The sequence below is a fragment of the Lepeophtheirus salmonis genome, chromosome 5 (assembly GCF_016086655.4).
Source record: "Lepeophtheirus salmonis chromosome 5, UVic_Lsal_1.4, whole genome shotgun sequence".
NCBI classification, from domain to species: domain Eukaryota; kingdom Metazoa; phylum Arthropoda; class Copepoda; order Siphonostomatoida; family Caligidae; genus Lepeophtheirus; species Lepeophtheirus salmonis.
Genome location: NC_052135.2, coordinates 7,889,940 through 7,914,155, shown reverse-complemented (window position 1 = coordinate 7,914,155; position 24,216 = coordinate 7,889,940). Strand labels below are relative to the sequence as shown.

The following is a 24,216-nucleotide window of genomic DNA, read 5'->3' as shown; positions in this document are numbered from 1 at the left end:
ATGAATGTGTACCTATATAATATATGTATTTTTTTTTAAATTGATGGACTCATGGGAGTTTGTCAGTGCATTAGTTATGCACAAATAATTTTGTTCAAATTGTAAAAAATAAAGAAAGTATGTTGGTAACATAATGTAACTAAAATTAAAGGAATTCTCTTTATCGACAGAGTTAAGGGCTTTTACTTTTTTTTTTAAATAGAAAATCGATCAAGCAAAAAAAAAAAATAATAATAATAATAGTAACAAGTTGGTTTGATGATCGCCGATTATATTATATTTTTTTGTATGAGGAATGGAGTGGGGGGGGAGTGGTGCCTCATTAATAACTAGTACTCTTTAAAAAAAAAAAAAAAAAAAATGCCCATAAATCTCCAATAAATAATTTCATTTTCTATTAACAACATTATGAACATATAGAGTCAACATCCTTCTTAGTCTACCAATTTTCATTCATACAAAAAGAGCTGGCAATTTGTTCGCCAACGTCTCGAGGCTGTTATATATTGAATAAAAAATATAGCTAGATAAATTTATAATCATGTCACAAATTGGTTATGAGCTGCATTTTCATGATTCCATAAAAAATCTGTTTTTATTAATTTTATACGGTCCAAATCCGGTATTTACCAATCTCGGAGTAAGATTATTTCTACTTAAAAAATCAGTTTTGATTCGGTATCAAGTCATTTGCAACCTTTTTTCAGAAAATGAAATGGCAGTTCAAGCCAAAACAGTAAAAATTGGTCTCTAACCGAGTCTCAACACGAGTAAAACATTTATAAAATTGCGAAAAAGAAAACTTTGATGATTCAATTAATTTTCATTTTTATTATGATTTTTCATTGTTTTCTCCCTCATTGCTGAATGGGCATAAAATAGAGACATATGAACTTATAAGATTGAGAAAGGAAACAGAGAGAGCTGAGCGAAGAGTAAGAAAAGCCCAATGGAGTAACGAGAGAGTTGACTATTATAAATGTAAAGCAGAATATAGGAGAGTAATCTAACTCGAGAGACGAAGGCATTGGAGGCAGAGATACACGGAGTGGATTCTTACACAGCAATATCAGATGCAACAAATCGACAAAATTGTCATAATGGACGAGTATAGGAATGTTAAGTAATAAAGAGAGGGGAATTTCGACAATGGATGGCTTAAATGATTTAGTGACAGAGCATTTTGGTGACTCAATTATATATGGGTGGATGAAACGAATGATATAACTGTTTCTCTGATTCGGGATGTTTTTAAATCGTTTAAAAGTTTTAAAAAGGCTGGACCTGATGGGCTTGCCCCTGTAGTTTTCCAAAATTTACCAGATGAGTATTATGAGATAATTGCTTTGTTGAATAGATTATCAATATACCAAAAATATAGAGTAATGCTCTGGGATTTTTTTTACCAAAGATTCATAAAATTGACTACAGTGTTTCAAAAGCTTATAGACCAATCACACTAACTAATACCATATTAAAAGTAATTGAGAGAGTCATTTATTGGTATATTGAGTCCCTAAAGTTGAACGTTTCGATGATAAATCAATTTGGATTTCGAAAAAGAAAAGTTCACAGATTTGGCTATAGGAAATGTGGTAGATAAGGTTGAAAGGGCGGTAAAAAAAAATACCGTAATAGTCTTTTTGACATAGAAGGAGCTTTAGATAGTCTTCCATTTAAAGCTATAGAAGAAGCTTTTGTTAAGTTTGGCATTGATGATTGTACAAACAAATGGTACAAGTACTTTTAAAAAAATAGAAGGGTTGAATGTTCTCAACAAGGATGTAAAGTCTCATTTACTCCAACAAAGGGATGTCCGCAAAGAGTATTTTTGTCCCCATTTGTGTGGACCAATATTTACAGTTAGATTTGCAGATGATATATCCGTGCCAATGACTGGAAAAGACATGTCAACTATGGATTCTATCATATAAAAACAGGTGAATGAAAATAGCAGATCTGTGGAAGAAATTGTTCTTAAGTTTAGTGAGGATAAAACGAAAGTAATATTATGTACTTGGTCTCACAAAGTGAATACACCGATATTACATATGAACGGAACAATTATAGAATGGGCAAGCCAGTACAAGTATCTTGGTTTAGTTATCGAAAGAAGGTTGAATTGGAAAGCGCATTTGGATTACATTATCAAAGCGGCTAAAAGGGTTGTATTCTCTGCTGGGACATAGTTGGGTTTAAAACCACTATATGCTAAATGGATACGTATGTCCTATTCATATATATATATATATATATGGCAGTGTTCAGCTGCTATTAGTTCTATAGATAAAAATGAAGGCTTCTTCAAAGTCAACAAGTTAGCGTGATAGAAGAAAGAAAGTGTTTGAAAAGGAATGTGACAATAACTTAGATAAAAAGTCATTGGGATTATACAGGAAATGAAATACAGATGCACTTGCCAAGAATGGCGGAATTATTCAAGAAGAATCGGACGTGGAGGTTCCTAAAAGTGCAGTTTTGTCCGAGATAAATAAGTGCATAAGGAAAACATGGAAACGGGAATGGATAGAAGACACAACGTACCGTCAAACATAATTCTATTTGGAGGGCCTAGTTCGGAGTTGGAACTTTTTAAAAATAGGGTAGCATCTATAAACATTATAATTGGCTTAATTACAGGGCATATTCCCTTAAGGAAGCATGTAAAGGTCATGGTAATGGTGGAAGATGCATCATGCAGATTGTATGGAGATACAACTGAGACTCCAATTAATATATTGTAGAGTGTGATGCCCTGGAGACTGCTTTAGGGCCTTGTTTTCGTTTTATAAATTTTTGTTGTAAAAGGTGTGATTTTAGTATATGCAAATATATCCCAGTCTTAGAGGTATATGTTACACGGGTTGCCGAATTTAACTGGGGTTTCCATGGCTTTAAGGGGAGGCGGCTATCTTGTCTACGTATCCTTAAGGCGTGTAATAGTAAAAAAAAAAAAGAAGATACACTTATCTTATTCCTAAGGGTGATAATTTTGGTAAGAATAGAAAAGTGTGCGAGGAGAAGAGAAGAAATACTTATGGCATCATTGATTAAATAATATACATACATCTTCTTCTATCAATCAAGAACATTATGATTCCCGCCTTTATTATTCAATATTAATATAATATTAGATGGTGATAGTCGATAGAGAACTGAATAAAACCCCTAAAATAACGTCGCCTTCTGTCTGGATTTCTGAAAATGGAGGCCCAGGAATTTGGAAAATACTTACCGGATGAGAAACAGATGGTTTGTCGGATCTGTCGATATAAATGTGCCTTTAGTCCCCTGTCTAGAATTACATGCCACTTATTATCCTCATCTGATATCAAGAGAATGGATATTCATCTAAAAATCAAGTTAACGATGAATACATCAAGTCAGACTTTAACTCTGATCTCACAAAGATGCTTATTGCATGTAATATAACCTTATCCATTGCTAATCATCTATGTTCAAAAAGTTTATGGAGAAATATACGGGTAAACCTATACCATTTCCGAGGAACCAACATTAAATCAAGTGAGGATGTTGGTACTGATGTCATTTATAGAAATACATATAAAAATGTTTTGAGTCATCCACACCAAATGACGATCAAGTTATCAGTAAAAAGTATAAAATATTTACCAATTTCGAAATGGAACTATGAATTTTGTACTATCTAACAGTATGTATTCAACTTTTTTTTAAATCTAACCCTAAAATATGATTATATTTTAGCCAAAATTATCAAGAATTATAATACACAACTCATTCAATGGCAAAAAAAAGTACTTAAATGGTCACAACAACGGGAGTAGTAGCTTTGGGTAGTTCGCAAATAGTTTGTCTGAGACTAGTTTCTTCACTTAAAGACTTAGGTATGATCATTAGGTTTTCCAATATTACATTGCCAATAAATATTACTTTTTTTATCACCTAAGGCTTAGCTATGGTTGATAAGCTCCAAGAAAAGGTGTTCAGAAAACTCATAAAAGGCAAAAACAACTGCTTAAATGGTCACAACAACAGGAGTAGTTACATTGGGTGTAGCATTATAATTAGCAATTGCGTATATCCTTCATGATAATAGTAAGTTGTTATATAAGCATAAATAACGGGGGAAAATATCTTTTTTGATGCTCTTAATAAGGAGTCGCCGGACATTACTACATAATTAGATTTTGCTCTAAATCTTTAAGATGGATTTATTTCTAACATTTTTTTTATTAGTATATTTATTGTCTAATTTTATGATTTTGACATTAACTTTATTATTAATAATTAGTTCGATCTCATCAGTAGAGATATATCTATCCTGTCCACAATTGTATATAGCAACTTCCACATGAAGAAGATGGGTGATTATCTTTTTGATTAAACTCCACGTCTCGCTTGCGTTTTGCAACCTAAAGTTATGCCATATTTAACTGGATTCTGGTGTCAGAACAAGAAAATATTATTTGGATCAATCTATTATTTCAATATTCTGTATATATAATTTATTGTTATTAGCTATATGATTCCAATTGTTTAATTTTGTATATTTAACATAAATGTATGATGGTATATTTTTTATTATGTAGATTATATTTAATTAAAGCCTTCTTTTTTAAACTTGGAACTTCAAATATATTTCGAAATACTCTACTTTTCGTTCCATTAGCTATTATTCTGAGAATAAGGTTCATAATGAATTACAATTTCATGGAGTGTGACGTTATAAAATCTACTGTAACGGATAAAAAACATATAAGTCAATTATACGTAGTATATCTTCATTAAACATTTTGCTAATAAATACTTTCGTTATACCCTCAAAAATCATAATAAAGCAGCAGATGATAATCACATCTGTATTTTAAACAATGATACCATATGCATTTTCCCCCCCCCCTTCTCCTTGCACGCGTTTTTCTCTACAATATTATCAACTTTACTTATTCCTATTTTTCAGAAACCAGGGCTCGAAGATAAAATCCGTTCCTTCATCGGGTCGTCCTGCAACCAAATGACATCGTCAAATAATTTTTGTTTCAGACAAAACACATTCATTTTGTCTAATTTCGTCGCAATAAAAGAGCTATAGTCGGAACTGCTAGAGATTCAGTTCACATAGAAGAAAGAGAGATGCATTAAATAGCTCAAATAAACTCTTATCAATAAAAGGAGCATTTTCATTCATCTACGGTCAAGTTTTTGCGTTTACGGCAGAATTGAAGTCGAGCTTTCCTAGGACCTTTTTAAAAATTTGGGATGCAGACAAGGATTGTAGGGAAAAGCATAGTAAGTTTGTTTCAAGTAGGTATGCTCATATAACTTGGGTATTTGATTAACCTTTGAAGTCAATATTGCAGCAAGTTACTTCACCATGTCTGATATTCAATTTGAATTGATGATTATAGTAAATTTTTCAACCCTTTTATGGTTGTGTCTAATACAATTGTCTGAAAATATTGCATCAAAAATTGTTTAACATTGTCTTAAGTAGGCATCGGCAAAAAAACAACTCAATTTTATCCGATAAAAAATGACATTTTAACTAATTTGAAATTGATTTTTTAAATACTACCATCAATTTTTGGACATACTGTAGACCGAATTTTACCTCAGAACCGATTTAGACCGAATTATTCAATGAAATCGGTATATACCAAACTTTTTGTAGAGCATAATTAATTGGGTTCAACAAAAAATTATAGCGGTCTCAGACGGGTCTAGGATTTCAAGACCGAAACACCATGTGTTGTGATGAAATCGTGTATATTTTGGGCACCTTAAAAAAAGAGAAACCGAACATCAACAGTGTAATCATTACAATTTTAAGAATGTTTTGGAGGACAGCTTAGCTGTTATGATGTTTTATTACATCATCTACATACAAGCAGCTGTGAAGAGGGAGGAGGAGAGAAGGAAGAAAATAAACAAGGAATTACCAAGAATTACTCTGATGTCGATCTTCAACAAATCCTCAAGGTTACTCTCTGTCTTTTATGGGCATACACGAACGTTCAATCAGGTTTTGATAGTAATTAAATGAAGTAGGATCTAGAAGTGGATCGAGATGGAAAATATCGGGCTTCGGGCTAAATCGGGCTACGATATACTGGGGTTTGGGTAGAACGTGGGCTTTTGGGCCAAAATATGAGTATTGGATTCAATTCACCTAATCCAATATATATGTACGCATGACTGATGTTACTGTTTAAAATGTCTTTCAGCGTAGGTTGAGTCTATTTTTCATTAGATCTCTCCAGTTCTTTTGTCTATTCCTTCTAGACATGCTTCCATAGTGTGAACGTAATTCCATTTTCAATGTGATAATTCTTTGAGCATATTTTACATTTGACGTTTTGATCATGAGGGTTCGCTCATATTTTAATCTCCAGCCATTTCCATAGAAATCTACGAATTTTACTATTAAATAAAATTTCTTGATAGTTTGTGACTTCCAGGAGAGAATAAGAGCCCTCGTTTGTCCTGTAATTTAAAAATGAGAATACTGTTTTACCTTTTTATATCTTTATAATTTTACGTCATTTATGGAGGACAGTAATAAATGTTAATATTCATATCTGGAATTAGTCAGCTTATTTTTACAAGGTGTCAAATCGAGGTTGTCGTCATCAATTAGTAGTAAAGGAATTATTTTACATTAAAAATAAATGTCGTTATGGAATATTTGAGCCACAGGCTTTTCAAGCTAGGAAAAATGAGGTTTGAACGGCAGGTTTTTGGGATCGGGCCTAGACAGAATCCATCCCTAGTAGGAATTGAGGTAAATAATAATGACAACACCATAGAAAATGAAAATTCATTTTTCAGACCACCAATTTAAAAAAAAAATGGACCAGCAAAAAATATACGCGGTTTACCTACATGTTTATATTTTAATTTCCACTAATTAAACTCTCTTTAAGCTTTCTTTTTTTTTACAATTTAATAGCAAAATAATAATATCAACATCAACAACCGCTTTAAAGAGAGTTTCATAAGTAGGTAATGATGATGATTAAAATATGGCACTTTAAAAAAAACACAAACACAAACATATTCCGTAAAAACAACAAAGTTTGTTTGCATTTCCAACTAAGCTTCTGAAATGAAATCCTACCTTTATGCACAAGGACGTCTGCAAAATTAAATTTTGGGGTGGTGTGCTTGGTTTTTGGATTGTTTTAGAAAAAAATCCAAAAATCCAAAACTATTAACAAAAATTTCAAAAATTAAACATCAAACATTACATTTTTTGAAAAAGAATTTCAAAAATTAATTTTTTTGAAAACTAATTTAAACAAAATAATTTTTTGAAAAAAAAATTGAGATATTAAATTTTTTGGAAGATATTTTCAATAATATACTGCTGTTTTTAAAAAAAATTCAATTTTTTGGAAAAAAAAATTCTAAAATGAAATTTCAAATTTTGTATATTTAAAAAAAAATTCAAGTATTACATATTTTTGTAAAAAAATCAAAAATCTCTAGCTATTCACAAAATATTAGACGTATCTTTAGATTTCCAAAATCCACAGCTCTTCACAAAAAAAATTTCAAAAATCCAAAACTATTAACAAAAATTTCAAAAATTAAACATCAAACATTACATTTTTTGAAAAAGAATTTCAAAAATTAAATTTTTTGAAAACTAATTTAAACAAAATAATTTTTTGAAAACTAATTTAAACAAAATAATTTTTTGAAAACTAATTTAAACAAAATAATTTTTTGAAAACAAAATAATTTTTTGAAAACAAATTTAAACAAAATAATTTTTTGAAAAAAAAATTCACATATTAAATTTTTTGGAAGATATTTTCAATAATCTACTGCTGTTTATAAAAAAAATTAAATTTTTTGGAAAAAAAAGTTCTAAAATGAAAATTCAAATTTTGTATATTTTAAAAAAAAAATCAAGTATTACATATTTTTGTAAAAAAATCAAAAATCTCTAGCTATTCACAAAATATTAGACATATTTTTAGATTTCCAAAATCCACAGCTCTTCACAAAAAAAATTTCAATTATTAAATTTTTTGGAAAAAATCTCAAAATCCATATCTATTCAAACTATTTTTTTTATTTTGAAGAAATAAACTTTTTAGAAATATAGATTTTTTGTGGGGTGTTTGGGCAACAGCCCCTCTAGCCCACCCTGCGGACGCCCCTGATGTACATGGATATAATGGAATACTTCCAAAATTTAATTTATTTAAAGAAATATTTAGTACAATATGAATTTAGAAGGACATTAATTTGAAGCTTTTATAAGAAGTAATGTATTATTAAACGTAGCTAATTTATAACCATCAGTAGGAAATGTAAATTAACATTTAAATAGGTATACCAATTAATCTATGAAGAAGACATATATCTATTAGGGTAGTGCTTTGGTTGTAAAATCAAAGAAAGGTCTGAGAATTTTCGTCCATAACTGAAAGTATTTAGAAGAAGGTTGCAATACTGTACTTGATGTAGCAAGTACATTTATATTGAACTACTTTAGAGGATACTCCCTGAATTGGCCAAAGGGTTTTAAAACAGAAAAGTGACATTTTTGGTTTTGGCGAATATGATGAGTCCGCTTAGTACTCGATCATTTATATAAACCCCCAAAAGTTAGAAAAAACATCCATACACAGTTTGAGCGCAGAACGAAGCATAGCCTTAATCAACTATGAACTTGAGAGAAGAGAAGCTACGAAACAAAGTTGTGTATTTTAGGAACTATGGAAAACTGGCGAAGAAAGGCGGAGGAATACATGGAGTTATGCTAGGATGGGATTTGAAAACAAAACAGACTTAAAAAACAAAGAATACTAGATAAATAAATTGCCAATATTACAGTGAATAATTGGGGTTGCGGATTTTTTTGGGAAGTCATTTAAGAGGGGCTTATTCTATACTCAAAATACAAAAACTATTTTTTGGGAACTCAAGGAGGTAGTGGGTTGAGTTAGAAATTAAAAAAAGGATTGGCGTCTCAAAAAAAAAAAAATAAGTACGTTTTCTAAATTTATTCAGAATCAAAAAGTTATGGGTGAAAAAAAAATCGGAGAAAATTGCAGTTTTGTTTTTTAAGTGCAAAAAATAGCCTTCTAATGAAATATTGTAAAGCTCGTTGAAATTTCTATGGAGATTCGTTTGCATATAAAGTTAATATATAAAAATTCATGTTTAACTAAAATATCTGATGTTTTCTAAATAACTTATATGTATTTTTTATGTTTTTCTCTTTTTATCATGTAACGTCAATTTTCAATTTTTACAGACAACTGCTCCAAACGATTAATTTTGTACATAAAAATAAAATCTCTAACTCAAAAATAGAGTACTTTCAATTTCCAACTTCTTGAGATCCCCCAATTATTTCCAGGGCGCTTGCGGCACCACTGGTGATCATTATATAGGTTGAGAAAATTAGAGTAAGTAAAACATATATATGTTTTGATTAGTAAAAAGTAAATAGGGAAATGGCGAGACTTCCAGACTGGGTTGATTCAACATTTTTTCGTGTTTTTGTAATCAATCAGACTGTTTCCATATTTTGAAGGGCCTCATACGAAATTATAATTAATGCCCCCCTCCCTATTTGAACATGCTTCTTGAAAAGTTCAGTCCAATAAAATAAAAACTTTTTGTTTATGTACCTAGCGGAAAAGTTTTAATTATAAATTTATTTCACCTAATGTACACTCTGATAACTCCATTGCCTTGGTAGTAGCATCAACTTTATTAACAGTAGGAAAAAATGTTCGTTCTATGTTCAAATTGCCACTTCAGATGCGTTGTAATAACAATAATTATTCATAGAATATATTTTTTTATGCTGTGATTTGTTATTTATCACTTTTTTATGTTATATCCAAAGATGTTCAAAATTCTATCCACCAGTATGCTAAATAAATAGAAACCGCAAATTAACCTGGTAACCCTGACAATTTGAAGAATGTTTTGGAAAAGAGCAGCTCAACTGTCACAACGTTTATCAGACTAGCTGTGATATATATATAGTAGAAACATTGGCAGGAATTACTTCGAAGTCGATCGTAAACTCTAGTCTTAGTCAGAGAAATATAAAAAGGGGGACTTATTACAGAATTTGACTTTCATGAATATCTCCGATAATTCGTGTCAGCTGTCGATGTCTATTTCTTTTTTGATTCAGTCATCCAACCTCCTCATCTACTCCGGGTTTCGGGACATTAAGAATCCTTATTTCCGCTATTCAAGGGAAGAAAATTCGTCTCCTGGGTTAGACTCTCATCTAATAACTCTATCAATGGTCCTTTATTTCAAAGAATTGGAGTCCTGAGTCTTCTCCGAGTCTGTTTCAGCAATTTCCATTCTTGATTCTACAATTTGACAAAGTCTTTATTTTATTAAAGTCATTCAAACCCATTGAGGATCTTCCACGTCGTAGTAAAGCATATGAAGCTAAGTCTCCCTTTCTCAAGAGGTCACTTTTCCATAGTGCACTACAGCGAGGAACGAAGAAGATTGTCTGGTTTCACACAAATTTATTTGGAGAATGAAATAAAAGGCTTATTCTGTGTTAGCTCTTTAGCCTAGTCGTCATTAATTCTATCATTCAATCCAAGACCAAATGTACTCAATCCATATGTATTGTAATTACTAATCTGTATGGCTGTCATTTGTTCCGATGGCCATCAATTATCATAAGCCTTCTTCATCAAATAGAAGATACTATATCGAGACTCCTTGGCGAATTGAATAAAAAAAAAAGATCGCCTAACTTCGTCACTCCCGGCATTAAAGAACAAATCACGGTGGAACATAACTATATATAGTGATAATGAATAATGAATTGTAAACATTCTTTAAGTTTCATTTCACTCTTAACATATAGTGAGCTTTTTAAGTGATAAAGGGACATAAAAACCGACTATGTATAAGGATTGCTTCAAGCAAACAATTTTTAGGATAAAATGCATTTCAAAACTTTCTTAGAATGTATTGTTATGTAATGATTTAATTCAACTCAAGTATCCTAAAACTAATACTTTATTGACATTGAAATTTAATTGATAATAAATTTAAGATTATGAATTTAATTTAACAAGTTGACCATGCAATAAATATCTTTCTCTTGTCATAAGTATGATGCTGTTGGCTTCATTGATTAAATTTCTAAATTTAAATTTATTTCTACCAATAAAATCGATGCGTCTAGAACAATGATTGTTAGTTTTCAATATTCTGAAGGAAGCGACTATGACCAGGAATTGAGATATGTACATGTAGAAGAGGATATTTTTGTATATGAATTTAAAACTGCAGACAATTTTCTCAAGTTATACAAGCTTTGCATACAAAAATTGCTAACATGTACCATTCTTCTATTATATAGATAAGGACTTACAGTTTTTTCATAGAATACATGTTACTAAAAAGTTTAATATGTACTTTCTCCTCTGCTTTGGTTTTGATATATTGTTTAACTGCTAAGCTACAAAAGTTATCTTTCTTTGAAAATAAACTCTTTACTTTCAATGGTATATATAATTGTTATAAACTGTTCAAACTTTGATGAAAAGTATTTAGAGAATCTGTTCTTTCAAATTTTAGTATTGGTGTCAAAATAATTGCTACATTTTTATTATTTTTCTAATATTTCCTACCATAATCACAATTCCCCAGTCAATGTTGTATAGCAAAGAATGGTTACAATATTGATCCATTATCTTACTCAGTTTTTATCAAGGTTGAATTACTTAGCAGTTGTTCAAATTTGAAGAAAATGATCTAGTCCTGGATCATTTGTGTCCTAAAATGGCATTGTTTTTAATAAACGCATGGGAAGAGTTGACGATATGGATCATTGATATTACAATATATAATTACCATGTCCTCTAAATGTTGAATTCATTTAGCCCCATAATTACAAAATTGTCATTTCCATGAATCGTATTCAATGTTATGTAGAACGTCAAAGGAAAATTCCTTCGTCATCATCAAGACCAAAAAAAACAAAAACAAAAAACCAGACAACACATATCGCTTTATAATAGTGATGAAAATTTCCGAAGTTTGATTAAAAGCTAAATAGAAATGATGCCGTATTTAAAAATAAAATTAATTAGATAGGTTGTTGTCTTCCTTGATGTAAGATATATGTAAGATAAAACAATAAAAAATATTTCCATTTGTATAAAATTTAATGCGTATATTACTACTATATGGATAGTTTAATTTTTTTTCAATGTATTCATTTTCAAACTTTTGTACCTACAATTCCAATATTACTTACTTTTCTTACGATGAACTCTAACACGTTTTAAACAAAACATTATGCACCTAACAAGAACAAATAGATACAGGGTGCGTGGACAAAATCTGCCGTTAAAGACGACATTACTCCATCAACTGATGTTTTTAGTATTAAAATTTTCCCGGGTCATAGGTTTCAGTTATTGTTAATTTGATGATTAAAAGATGAATTTCTAATTAAATACACGAAATTTGGATTTTTTGTAGACAATATGATCATTTTAAGCCATTTTTGATTTTAAGCTTCAAATTGCGTTATTTCTTTGCTCAATAACACTTGTAGCGATAGCATCATTTCAAGTGCCCAAGAAAAGTCATTATGTTCAATGAGAGAGATCGTAGGTGCGCTGCTATTCAGATTATGCTTAGTGATCACATGAAATTAAGCAATGCTGACATCTCTGGCCTTCTGTCATTGCCAGTTACAACAATCCAAAGTCTCAGGAAGCAGCTGGAGGAGTCATTGGACCCAATTGACGTTGTTGATAGGAAGAAGAAGAATGAGTAGAGCACCAGGATTTCGCGGAACGTCACCTTCATCAACAAGGTCAGGGACATCATCGACGAGGACCCCCAGCGTTCTATGTGAGCCATGGCAAGTCTGTTGTTAGCGACAGGCCGTGGATGTGGCAGCAGGACTCAGCTCCGGCCCACAAAGCTAAGCGGACGTAAGAATGGCTGAAAAGCAATGATTTTGCGTTTGTACCCTTCTCCTCTTGGCCTCCCTCATCACCGGATTTAAACCCGTTGGACTACTTTGTCTGGTCCTACGTGGAGAACATGACCAACCACTCCTCCCATAACACCAAACAGTCTCTCATCACCTGCATCAAGGAGAAATTCAGTGAGATAGAAGCAGCGCAGATCCAAAATGCCTGTTCTCGGTTTCGTATCCGCATTGAGCGGGGTTTAGCCGCAGACTGCGTCTACATTAAATAAATTGCTGCTCCATATCCTAATAAAGATATTTGTTTTTATTTTATCAATAAATATTATAAAATAAGCTTGTAGTTGTTGTTTTTTGAAGCGGCAGATTTTCCCCACGCACCCTGTACAACAATTATATTTAATTTTCTGATATTAAATAACATGCAATTTGATGATATAACTTTTATATATAAACATAAATTTTAATTATTTTTACTGAAAATGAAGGAGAAAAAGTCTAGATTTATGACAAGGATTTTAGAATTGTGTCATATGGCCTTTGTGATTTTTTGAGCCAAACTTTTAGAGAATTCAAACTTCAACAACATAATAAAAGTTGTATTCATGATACTAATTTGAAGTTTTATTCAAAGAATATTGTTGAATCAAGTCCTGATGCTTTTAATTTTATGTCGGATATGAACATTTCCCAGTCCCTATTGATAGTCTTCCAAATCTTGTAAAATTTATGGAACTTTATACTGGTAAAGCTATTTGTTCTCGCTAAAGCATCGTTACTCCCAAGTCAATGAAGTGCCAAAGTAAAGTATTGTTTTCAAAGATTCAAAAAGAACTTGTAGGAATAATGATCTTTTTGCCTTTGACGAAACTACGATATCACTGGAGAAAAAAATTTAGTTTCTTAATTCTGATGAACAAAAACGATTGATGACTATGTTGAACCCTTCAATTCAGTCTCAATGGTATGGATAAAAAAATGATACAATCAATAAATCAAAAACGTTATCCATTCATAGCATATAAAACCTCTTTTATTGGGAAATTTGTACGCACAACTTAAATGTGTTCCAATGAATGATGCCATCACACATTTACGTCAAGGTAATCATAAATAAAACCTACATACATAGTACAATCAATATAAGAAACCCAATATTAAGATATAATACAATACTATCTATTTATATTCGTAATGCTCATTAGTTATTTTGTGTCTTCATTATAGATCCTCTTCATATTCCATAAATAATTATTAATTACTCATTTTAAATAGTAAATGTAATAAAAGGAAAGAGTAAAGATTTATGAGATTTAATATTCAGAGCTGTTTTTGTGCCCATCTTTACAGTGTTCAAGAATAGTTCTCGTGCTTTGGGTGTTTCTGGTTCTGAGTCCAAGTTATGATGCTCTGGATACATGGGGAAATAAATAGTATCTGAATCTACTTGTAGTCTCGTCTAAGGCAAGAAAAATATTTAACCTAAATGTTTACTGATGAATGAGATTACTACAATTTTCGTCGAGGTTATCATCAACAATGTAACCTACATAGTACAATTAATATAAGAAACTAAATATTAAGATATACTTTTAATATTATACTCGTATCTACTTATATTCATAATTCTCATTAATTATTTCGCATCTCCATCTAGATCCTCTTGATATTCCATAGAAAAAATTAATTACTGATTCTAAATATACCTAAAGAAAAGAGTCAAATTCCCATTGTCAGATGTGTATTTGAATCCACCTATTCAGTTTTCAGATCAAGTCCGAGTCCTCCTGCTTCTGAATTTTCTGGTTCTGAGTACAACTCCTCATGCTCCGAGTCCATGGAAAAATAAGTAATGTCTGAATCTATCTATAGTCTCGACTAAGGTACGATATCCTTTTCCAAAAGCTGTTCCATAATCTTTGACAACACTAATTTACTTTGGGACTCCATTTACTTTGTGATCGTGAGGCCATCATAAAAAAAAGGCATACAAAAGTAATAATGACAGCTTTGGTGAATAAAAAAATATATTAAGGCAGGGAGCACTCTCTCTGAGTAAGGTGACAACTACAAAAATCCGGGCCCTCTTTTATAATAGCTTTTTGAACATCTCTGGTTATTTCTAAAATCCTGGGCAACTCCGTGTACCTTTAACAATGAATAAATAAGTAAATATATATATAATGATCTATCATTTCTATTCTTGTAGAATAATCTTTGTTCATCTTATAAAATCAAAGTACCGACGTTGTATTGCTAGATTAATCGAATTTATTCATTATTCGCTTTCAGGAAAATATACAAAAATCCTATATATATTATATGAAGAAGTCTACACAGGTTGGTTATTTTACTTCAACTAACTCTATTGGAGACCTTATTATTGGTATAAACAAGAAGAGCTCTTAGGGCTCATTCAGTGCTCTCCCTAGATTCCTAAACCTGAGCTCCTGAATCGATAAAGAACTTAATATTGCTTTTAGTGTCGATCGCGTAAATTTGATCATTGTCTGGGTTTAATACCTTTGGAGCTGAGGACTTCTTAGTTTTTTTTAGGTGAGAGAAAAGAAGCGACATGGAGGTCCTGAGCACGTCTTTGCCTCAGCGCCGTAAGTTCTGTGTTTATAGCAAATGGAGGGTTGCTTATTCTTTTCTTTCCAAATCATATATCTTTTCCTTCTCACCATAGACACTTCAAATATTTTACCCGGGCTCGAGTAAGGAGAATTAAAAGATGATATCCCAGACGTAGCGGATTCCTTTAAACCATCACAAACCTTCAAAAATTATTCATACTACATGTTCGTCTGGGCCCGGGCCATGGGTCTGTGTGAGCCCGGGACGGATCGTATCATTATCTTCCTGCATAAGGAATCCCTCAAGTCAGGTACGAATGCTGGGTTGAGGATTTGGCGAATCTTCGTCATTACCTTACTCAGGGAAAGAGATTCGTCCTTTAGAAGATCCAGGACACTCCAAATCCGTTCATGGGGGGAATTGCCGTACTTCTTAATAAAGTAATCCTTGTAATCTTTGATCTCCTCGTAAGAATCTTCTACAATCCCGTATATCCTGAAGATTGAATCCACTCTAGCGAACCAGATTTCCACGTCCTCTTCATCGAACTGAGGAAGGCGTACCTCTGTGATTCGAGATCGTACCGACGCCGGTAAATCTAGCCGGGGTCCTTTGGAGGAGTTGAAGCATTTGCCTCCTCCACAGTAGAGAGCTCTGAAGGAAGTTCCTTTGACCTAGTGATTGGCATCAAATGTTGGGGTCACCAATGAAGAAGTATACAGAGGTTGGTCATCTTACTTCAACTAACTTTATTAGAGTCCTTCTATGAAGGCACATTATTGGTATAAACAAGAACAACTCTAAGAGATCCTTCCTAAATGTCCCATAGATGAAATGGCATACAGTGTAGTGTACAGAACTGCCTCAAACATATAAATAAATCATTGATTTTGTTAAGGGTGGAGAACTTACAATACACCTATATGCTGCGAAGATAACGAAAGCTCTACAAAGTTTAGTACGTTACACAAGAAGCGTGTTTATGTTCCAATAATATTATTTTCAATCTACATCATCTTATATATTAATATAGCAAAGTTTGTCTGTTTGATTCTATGAAAAGTACTCATTTTTAACAACGAGCTTGTGTCGCTTAAGCAGCTTAGCGTGTCATATTAAAAGATAATTTTTTTTTGTAATACATACAAAATGAAATAACAATAATGAATGTTAACTTAGTTTAGCAACGAGCGTGAGAAGCATATGCTCCGTTTGTCATATTATAAAAGAAAAAAAACCCAGGAGTACATATAATAATAAATCCTAACCATTTTTGAGCCTGCTAGTGATTGTTGTTGTTGGCGATCTGAACAATGTTTTTTTATTATTTTCTAAACCTGTTTTCATTATTCTTTAGGAGAGTAAATCCAAGTTTGACTGTACAACCACGAGTGGATGTGCTAATGAAAAACGTAGAGTAACACTGATGATTTTTGGGGAAGTTATGCTACCATCTTAATGAAACAATTCAATATTATTAAAACAAAGTTTATTTGTTCTTCCACGCCTTATAACTTCTGTCAATTTGGAGTATTATATAATATTTTAAAGTAAAAAACTTGATAACAAAAAAACTGGCCGTAAGTGAAAATTGATAATCCAGACTTCACTTTGAATATTAATCTCACCAAAATACATACATACGTAGGCGAGATCTCTGAAAATTCTGGTATGAGAGAGTAAATAGTCTATCTATCCTCTGAGATTTCAATAATTTATTTTATATTTAATTTAAATTTTTGAATATTTAAACAACAAAGAAGGGAAGGCTCCTGAGGGTAACTACTGGAATAAATCTAAGTAAAAGGGAGAAATATAAAAGGGAAGAGAAAAAATTAAGGCGTCTATTGTATTTGTAGATGATTAGTGTGTGAATTTGAATAAATATCTTGGTGGTTTGGTCTGCTAATTTATTGATTCATTAGGTGGATGCCCCTGTATATTGACCTGCATCCACCCATTGTTCTTCTGAATATATATATTTTCATATGGATATCCTAGCCGCATGACTCCACCCTTTAACTTGATTTTCATGGATTTTATAAAGAGGATCACATGGTTTACTCAGTGGATATCTCCTCCAATATGGTAAGAAAAAATTTTCTTTCCTACTTATTGCCCATTTAATTGTCTTAATCTATTTAATTCCTTCGAATTAATTTTGCTGTTGTATTCTTCTGATTTTTATATATATTATTATTAACCTTCGGAACATAATTTTTGCCCAAGGAATTTTATATTTTACTTATAATAAGCGGTATGGATTTGTGGAGGCAATGATCATCGTCAGTTTCTGATTTCAGAATATGAAAAGCATAGTTTTATCAAAATGTTAGGAGATTACCCATTTGCTAACATTTGCATAAAAATTTTTATTATATTTTTTACATATTTTAAACAAGTGATGTCTTTTTAATTTTCCTTTTTTTAATTTCCAAAAATATTTCAAATTCATAAGTGCAAGTACATAAAAAATATCATACCAGATGGACAATTAACTCCGTCCCAATTAATTGAAGTAATAATATATATTTAGTAATACGTCACATTTTTGAACACAATTATTGGTAATCATATGCAAATAGGAGGAAATCCCACAGTTACATTCACAAATGTAAGATAGTAGATATTTTTCGTTTCATTAAAATTTTCATTTATTTCTTTTGTTAAATGAGGTCAATCAAGCTTCATGTAAAGTAATTATAAAGAAAATACTATGTCAATCCTCTCAAAGTTGTTAATGTAATTTTAAAAAAAATCATTTTCCTTAAGGACCCGAGAAGAAGAAAAATAATCTTGAGATCTAAGTGTTGGAATTGATACAGAGGAAGATTTCGAAACTGGGATGAAATTGCATCTTTTTCAATATTTTTTGGATTAAGTTAGGATCTTTACGACTAAATTTGTTAGTATCATCAAATTCATGTCTATAATCAGAGGAGATAAAATGAAGTTCACAAAGGGAATAATATTTTGAAGGATTCTAATTTTCGTGAGGTAAGTACACTTGCTCTTCTCCCAAATGAAATATAAACATAATTTAAATTGGATTATTGTAACCACATTATAAATTTTTCGCTTAGGGCTTACATATGCCTCCAAAAGTGTGTCCCTGCGAATCGTGAAAGAACTTTCCCAAGCTCAATTTTATCAAGATTAACTAAAAGTACAAATAATAAGACAATGAGACTATATTTATATATTTTACTCTATAGAAACAAGTAAATGCAAGGTGACCATATATAAAGTTGGTGCAACAAGGATCAATGACGAGAGAGCATGATGAAGATACAATTGAATCATATGAAACTTTAAAAGATTCTGAACTTCTTGAAGCCGAAAAAGTAGTTAAAACAGATACAGAAGAATCATCTCAAGTTTCCAATGATTGATCAGATCAGGGTCTGGCTTATATTGCAGGATTTTTGGCGGACAAATTTAAAGACCTTTATACAAATCTAGGGAAAAAGACATGTGCCTTTAGATTTTAAGAAGAAACGTCTTGCCCTTGGATTGAATTGTTCTCTAAGGGAGGCCTTTCGATTCCCTCGTGTGAGTTTTTAAAATTTTGTCATTGTCTAGAAAACCATTTCAATGCCTTTCATTATAATCATGAAGACGCAATGGACAAAAAAAAACCAAACGTATTTGAAAGGCTGCATAATCATCTAATTGAATTATATCCTAACTGGCCTACATAAGTCATTATATCCTTTGTAAAAACAAGAATGAGAGTAAATAACCTTAATAAAAAGCTCCAACTGAAGAACGCAAGTACTAAACTGAGAAAACTTAAATAGATTGGTCAATTAACAAATAAATATTTATTATTCATGCATGTATTTTTTAAAAATGTATGCTATAAGTTTTACTTATTGCTATTCTTTTATTCACCACTCTTATAATATGTAATAAAATGGCAAATTAGATAATATACATAAAGCATATTAATATAAGCTGACATACAAATAGTTCATTATTATTAATATGCAAATTAATATTAATATTTTTAAATAATTAGAACTGAAATTGATTTTATTATTCTATAAAGATTCAAGCAAGGATACCGTCAAGTTTCATAACTATCGAAATAAGTATTGGAAAGTATTTACTTTTGTAGATAATAAATGTTAAAAAAAAAGATACCAAAAATCAACATGGTAACCCTGACAATTTGAAGAATGCTTTGGAGGAGAGAAACAATAATTCTCATGACGTTCCATTAGATCAGCTGTGACAAGAGAGGAAAGAGAAAAGGATATAAACAAGTACATTTGCTAAAATTACTCCCATTTCAATCCCCAATTCTACTTTGAGTCCAACAAGGCTTACAATTACAACTCCACAACAAATCCTCAGGTTTATGCTCGACCTTTTATGGGCACACATGAACGTTCAATCAGGGTTTGAATATAATTGAATCTATTTATAATAAATTTAAATAATAATTACACCTGCTAAGAAAAATAAAATTCGTTCTTTATACCACCAATTGCAAATTAACAGACCAGCTAAAAAACACACCGAATTTACATGTATGACTATAAATATATTCCAATATATAATCATGAGAGCTAAGTATATTTAAAACGTCAAAATGTAATAATTAATTGATGAAGTGAAACATCACACAACAGGGGCGTCCGCAAGATTATGTATATATAAATTAAAATAAGCAATTCACAATCACAATCATTTTCAAACGTAAAAAAATAACAAAATAACTACTAGAATTATTAGAGGATTAATTATAATTAAAGTAAAAACATTAATAATATGGACTATTAAAAAAAACTTAATTTTGATACAACATTTTGTTTCAATAACTACGTTCTCGTAGGAGGGAAGATGAGATAATCCAATTGTTTGATCTAAACTTCACACTGGTAAAGATAGTTTCTTTTATTCTCTCTTTCTCATGAGAGTGAGCTATCTTCTTCTCTCCTCTCAGCAAAATATGTCCACACAAACTAGTTTGGAACAGCCAAAGCAATACTCCTCCTTGGATAAAAATTATTATTGTGCTCCAGAAAGGTTAACACCTTGGTGTTCTAGATAATAAACATTGCAATTTAATTTCAACCTTCGGGGATTGAGATCGCTAGTTCCCCAAAAACCATACGAGAGTTCGTTCTTTGATGGCTTCATACCCATTTTGGACTCCACACCTAGGCTCATTTCTTGTAGAAGGGGAGAGTGAGGATACTTGTTACAGAGGGGACATGTTACTACACTGCCAATAATTTTAAAATGTAAAGTTATCTCACCTCCGGCTCTTATACAATTGAATGTCTTCCTTTGTTTATCAAATCAACAAACCTGGGTTGCCTAATGCTTACAGTTATACAGAATTTCGACATTGAATTTTTTACACAAAAGTAAACAGTTTTTTCTGTTTTTTGAGATATATTTCTATTATAAAAAATGAGATTTTAATTTTATTTTATTAAATGTCATAGTCAAGCATGTTTTTCAATTAATTAACTTGCTTGTAATATATTATTAGTTTCAATATTCAGTTCACATCATTTATTCTGACTCCAACACTATGTTATCAAAGTTCTTGAGGTAGTAACTGATGTTGGCATTGTGACGATTGCAGCTATAGTTGACACCCATTCTGTGAACAGGAAGTTTTATAGTGAAGAGTACGGTCGCGGGACTAATTGTCCATGTACTTGTGAAACTTATTACAATTTTAAAAAAAATTAATGATTTTTTGTAACATGTATCCTCACTCTCTCCTCCCAGTGTTGGGGTTAACGCTTTATAAAAGTAACGCGTTACTGTAATCGATTACATTTGGTAGTAACGGAGTAATATAATGCGCTACTAAATATGTTACGGTAATATTATTACAGTTACGGAGTCTGGTAACGTGCGTTACAATCCGAGCTGTCTCACAGGCGAGTTGTTTTTAAAAAAAAAACACAGGCGCAACAGTTGTAAATAAAGAGGAAAAGAAGACGGTTTTAAATCAACACAAGAAGAAGCCGATTTTGTCTGGAGATTTCAAGATGATAATAACGAAGGATAATTCAACATTTTCTAATTGGTTATACTCGCACTATTTTCAATTGTTCAAAGAAATAAACAAGAACCTCTCAGTAAGGTGCACTTTATGTTCTAGTGGGAAGCCGGGTAATAAGTAACTAATTACTTATTACTCTACACAGAAGGTAATATTGTACATAAACGTATTACTTTCAAATGCAAGTAACTAGTAATATGAACTATATTACATTTGGGAAGTAACTTTCCCCGACACTTCTCTCCCCTATATACTTCAGAGACCTATTTATTAAGATAGTAAATGTATGTATTGCCATATTTTAGTGGCGAAGTAATAATAATAAAATATAACATATATTTTTTTAGGGGGGCTTATTTTTTAGAAAATAAATGAAATCCTTAAAAAAAAATTCACTCCTATTTTTCTAATTACATTTTTTCTTCAACACGAAAAAAGAGTCTAGTACAAAAAAAAACTTCATTTGGGCCGTGTTCAATCGAAAATGGCGTCATCGATTAGTTGTAAAGGATTTATTTTAAGTTAGAAATTGGTCTGGAAGATCGGGCTACAGGGTTTTAGACCTCGGCAAACTGGGGTTAGGACGGCGGGCGTTCAAGCTCGGGCATAGACTAAATGCACCTCTACATCTTTGGTCTTCACCATCACCTGGATCTTAGGCCTGAAAGCGTTGTAGGTCTTCTTTGCGAATTTCTTGAACATGCCAGCCAACTCCTTCTCCACAGCCTTCTTAATGACATCCACTTTTTGATGGCTCCCCAGATCCCATAGTAAAGAATGTAGAAATCGGGTGACCACATTGATCAAAATTTTACTAAGTTGTACTCACACCACTTCTGAGTTTTTTGACCTTGTGACTTCTAGGCTTTACCCCAAGGCTCTTATTGTCATCTTTCCCCTTCTAATCTTGGTAATTAGCCTCCTGGAGCTTGGAAAGATATTGGAGATATCATTAACTCATTCACTTATAAAGAAGCAGAGACACATGATTTCTTTACTTCCTATCACAGTTTCTCTTGGTCACATAAAGAAACTTGTTTATCAAGCATTTTTTGTTTTTATTGTTCTACCAGTTGATTTTACGGGGAAAAATTGATAAATTATCTAGTAAGTCAATGAAACCTTTTCTAAAGCTTCATTTATATTTCGCTAGGATATCATTTCAAGCTTGTAAAATCAGTATGAAAAATCACGGCCCTAACTCCTCTTAGACCACCTCTCTTTCAATATGTACCTGGTTACAGGACTGTTTAAATGTGCTTTGTTAGGCATTATTTGCAAAGAGGCATAAATTCTCAAAAATTTTGTCTCAATGGAATCTGAAATCTTATATTCAACTTTTTGAAAAATAAATTATATTGATAAATGAAGCTCGGTCACACGGCACATGAAGCTTTGGTATACCAGGGGGGCAACTCTCATTATGAATCATTGAATGTCATTAAATATAGCGTTCAAATAATACAGAATTTATGGTTTTACCCCATATAGCTCGAGCGTTATAAGTCTTTAAAGATTTATCCCAATTTATCTGAACCCCCCTGTACAACTTATAGTTTTTGCACTAATTGTCATTAGGATATCTTGATTAATCAAAAATATCATAATTATTCAATATAACTAGATCGGATTATTAATCCAAGTGCTTTAAAGGGTTATAATGCACAAACTAGCTGAGGTAAAACCATAAATTATGTATTATTTGAAGGCTATATTTAATGACATTCAATAATTTATTTGACGGTGAACTTCTTTTCACTTTGATATTGACACTACTTCTGTTGAATAAACTATGCCCCTTCATATCTTTAACTACAAAAGCACATTGAATAATATATTGGCTAAGATATGGGACAATGTGTAATCTGTATTAAGTATAAATAAATGTTATTTTTATACAAACCATATTCTGTGAGATATTTAATATTTTTATAGGACTCAAATTCTGGAGCACTCTGTACAATACATATGTTCACAAAATCATGACAATGATGAAAATGATTATAATCGCCATGAAACAAACATTTTTGTCTAAGTATGTTGCTTTCATATTAAGCAAAAATTATATATTTACCATTGTTATTAAAGCAGAAGAAGGAACAAATACTGTGAGTCATCACTTATTTTATTGTAATAATTATTACTCTTATCAGAGGATGTTAATTGATGAAGTTTTTATCGCGTCTTCCCCCCCCCCCCTCATCCACAGAGTTAAGTCTTTACATCTACTCATACCTTCAAATATACCACCATATTGATGTATGTAAGTATATATTCAAGTAGGTCTTATGTAAAATCTTCAACTATTGACATACATAGATTATATATTACCACTAACATGAATAAAAATAAGAGGATCAGCTCTCATTGGAGGAAGAAAAAAATCTTCTTTGTTTGAGTGAAGGATATTACAATCCCTTGGATTGAATCTCTATTAAACCCTTTCTTTCTCTCTATGACGTTATTACAATTGTGGCCTGTCAACACGAAAATAATTTTCCATCAAAAGAACGAGGTGCGTTCAAAAAGTAAAATTACTTTTCAAATTTTGCGCAAAGGTACATTTTCCATACTCAATTTTTTATTTTTTTATTAGTAGACTCACCACGAGCTGTTTCAGCTATATAATGTATTTATTTTGTTCTACTGAAAAACATGGATCTAAATT

General features: G+C 31.5%; 1 long non-coding RNA gene across 2 annotated transcripts; it reads left to right on the top strand.

The window, feature by feature from the left end:
• The first annotated feature begins 18,185 nt into the window (after positions 1–18,185).
• On the top strand, positions 18,186–19,469 carry LOC121118031 (uncharacterized). 2 transcript variants are annotated; one of them, XR_011780407.1, is made up of 4 exons: positions 18,186–18,213; positions 18,290–18,514; positions 18,601–18,683; positions 18,733–19,469. It is a non-coding gene; the product is annotated as an uncharacterized lncRNA (long non-coding RNA). The 2 variants fall into 2 exon arrangements; XR_005864310.2 differs by having other exon boundaries at positions 18,198–18,514.
• Positions 19,470–24,216: the final 4,747 nt, after the last annotated feature.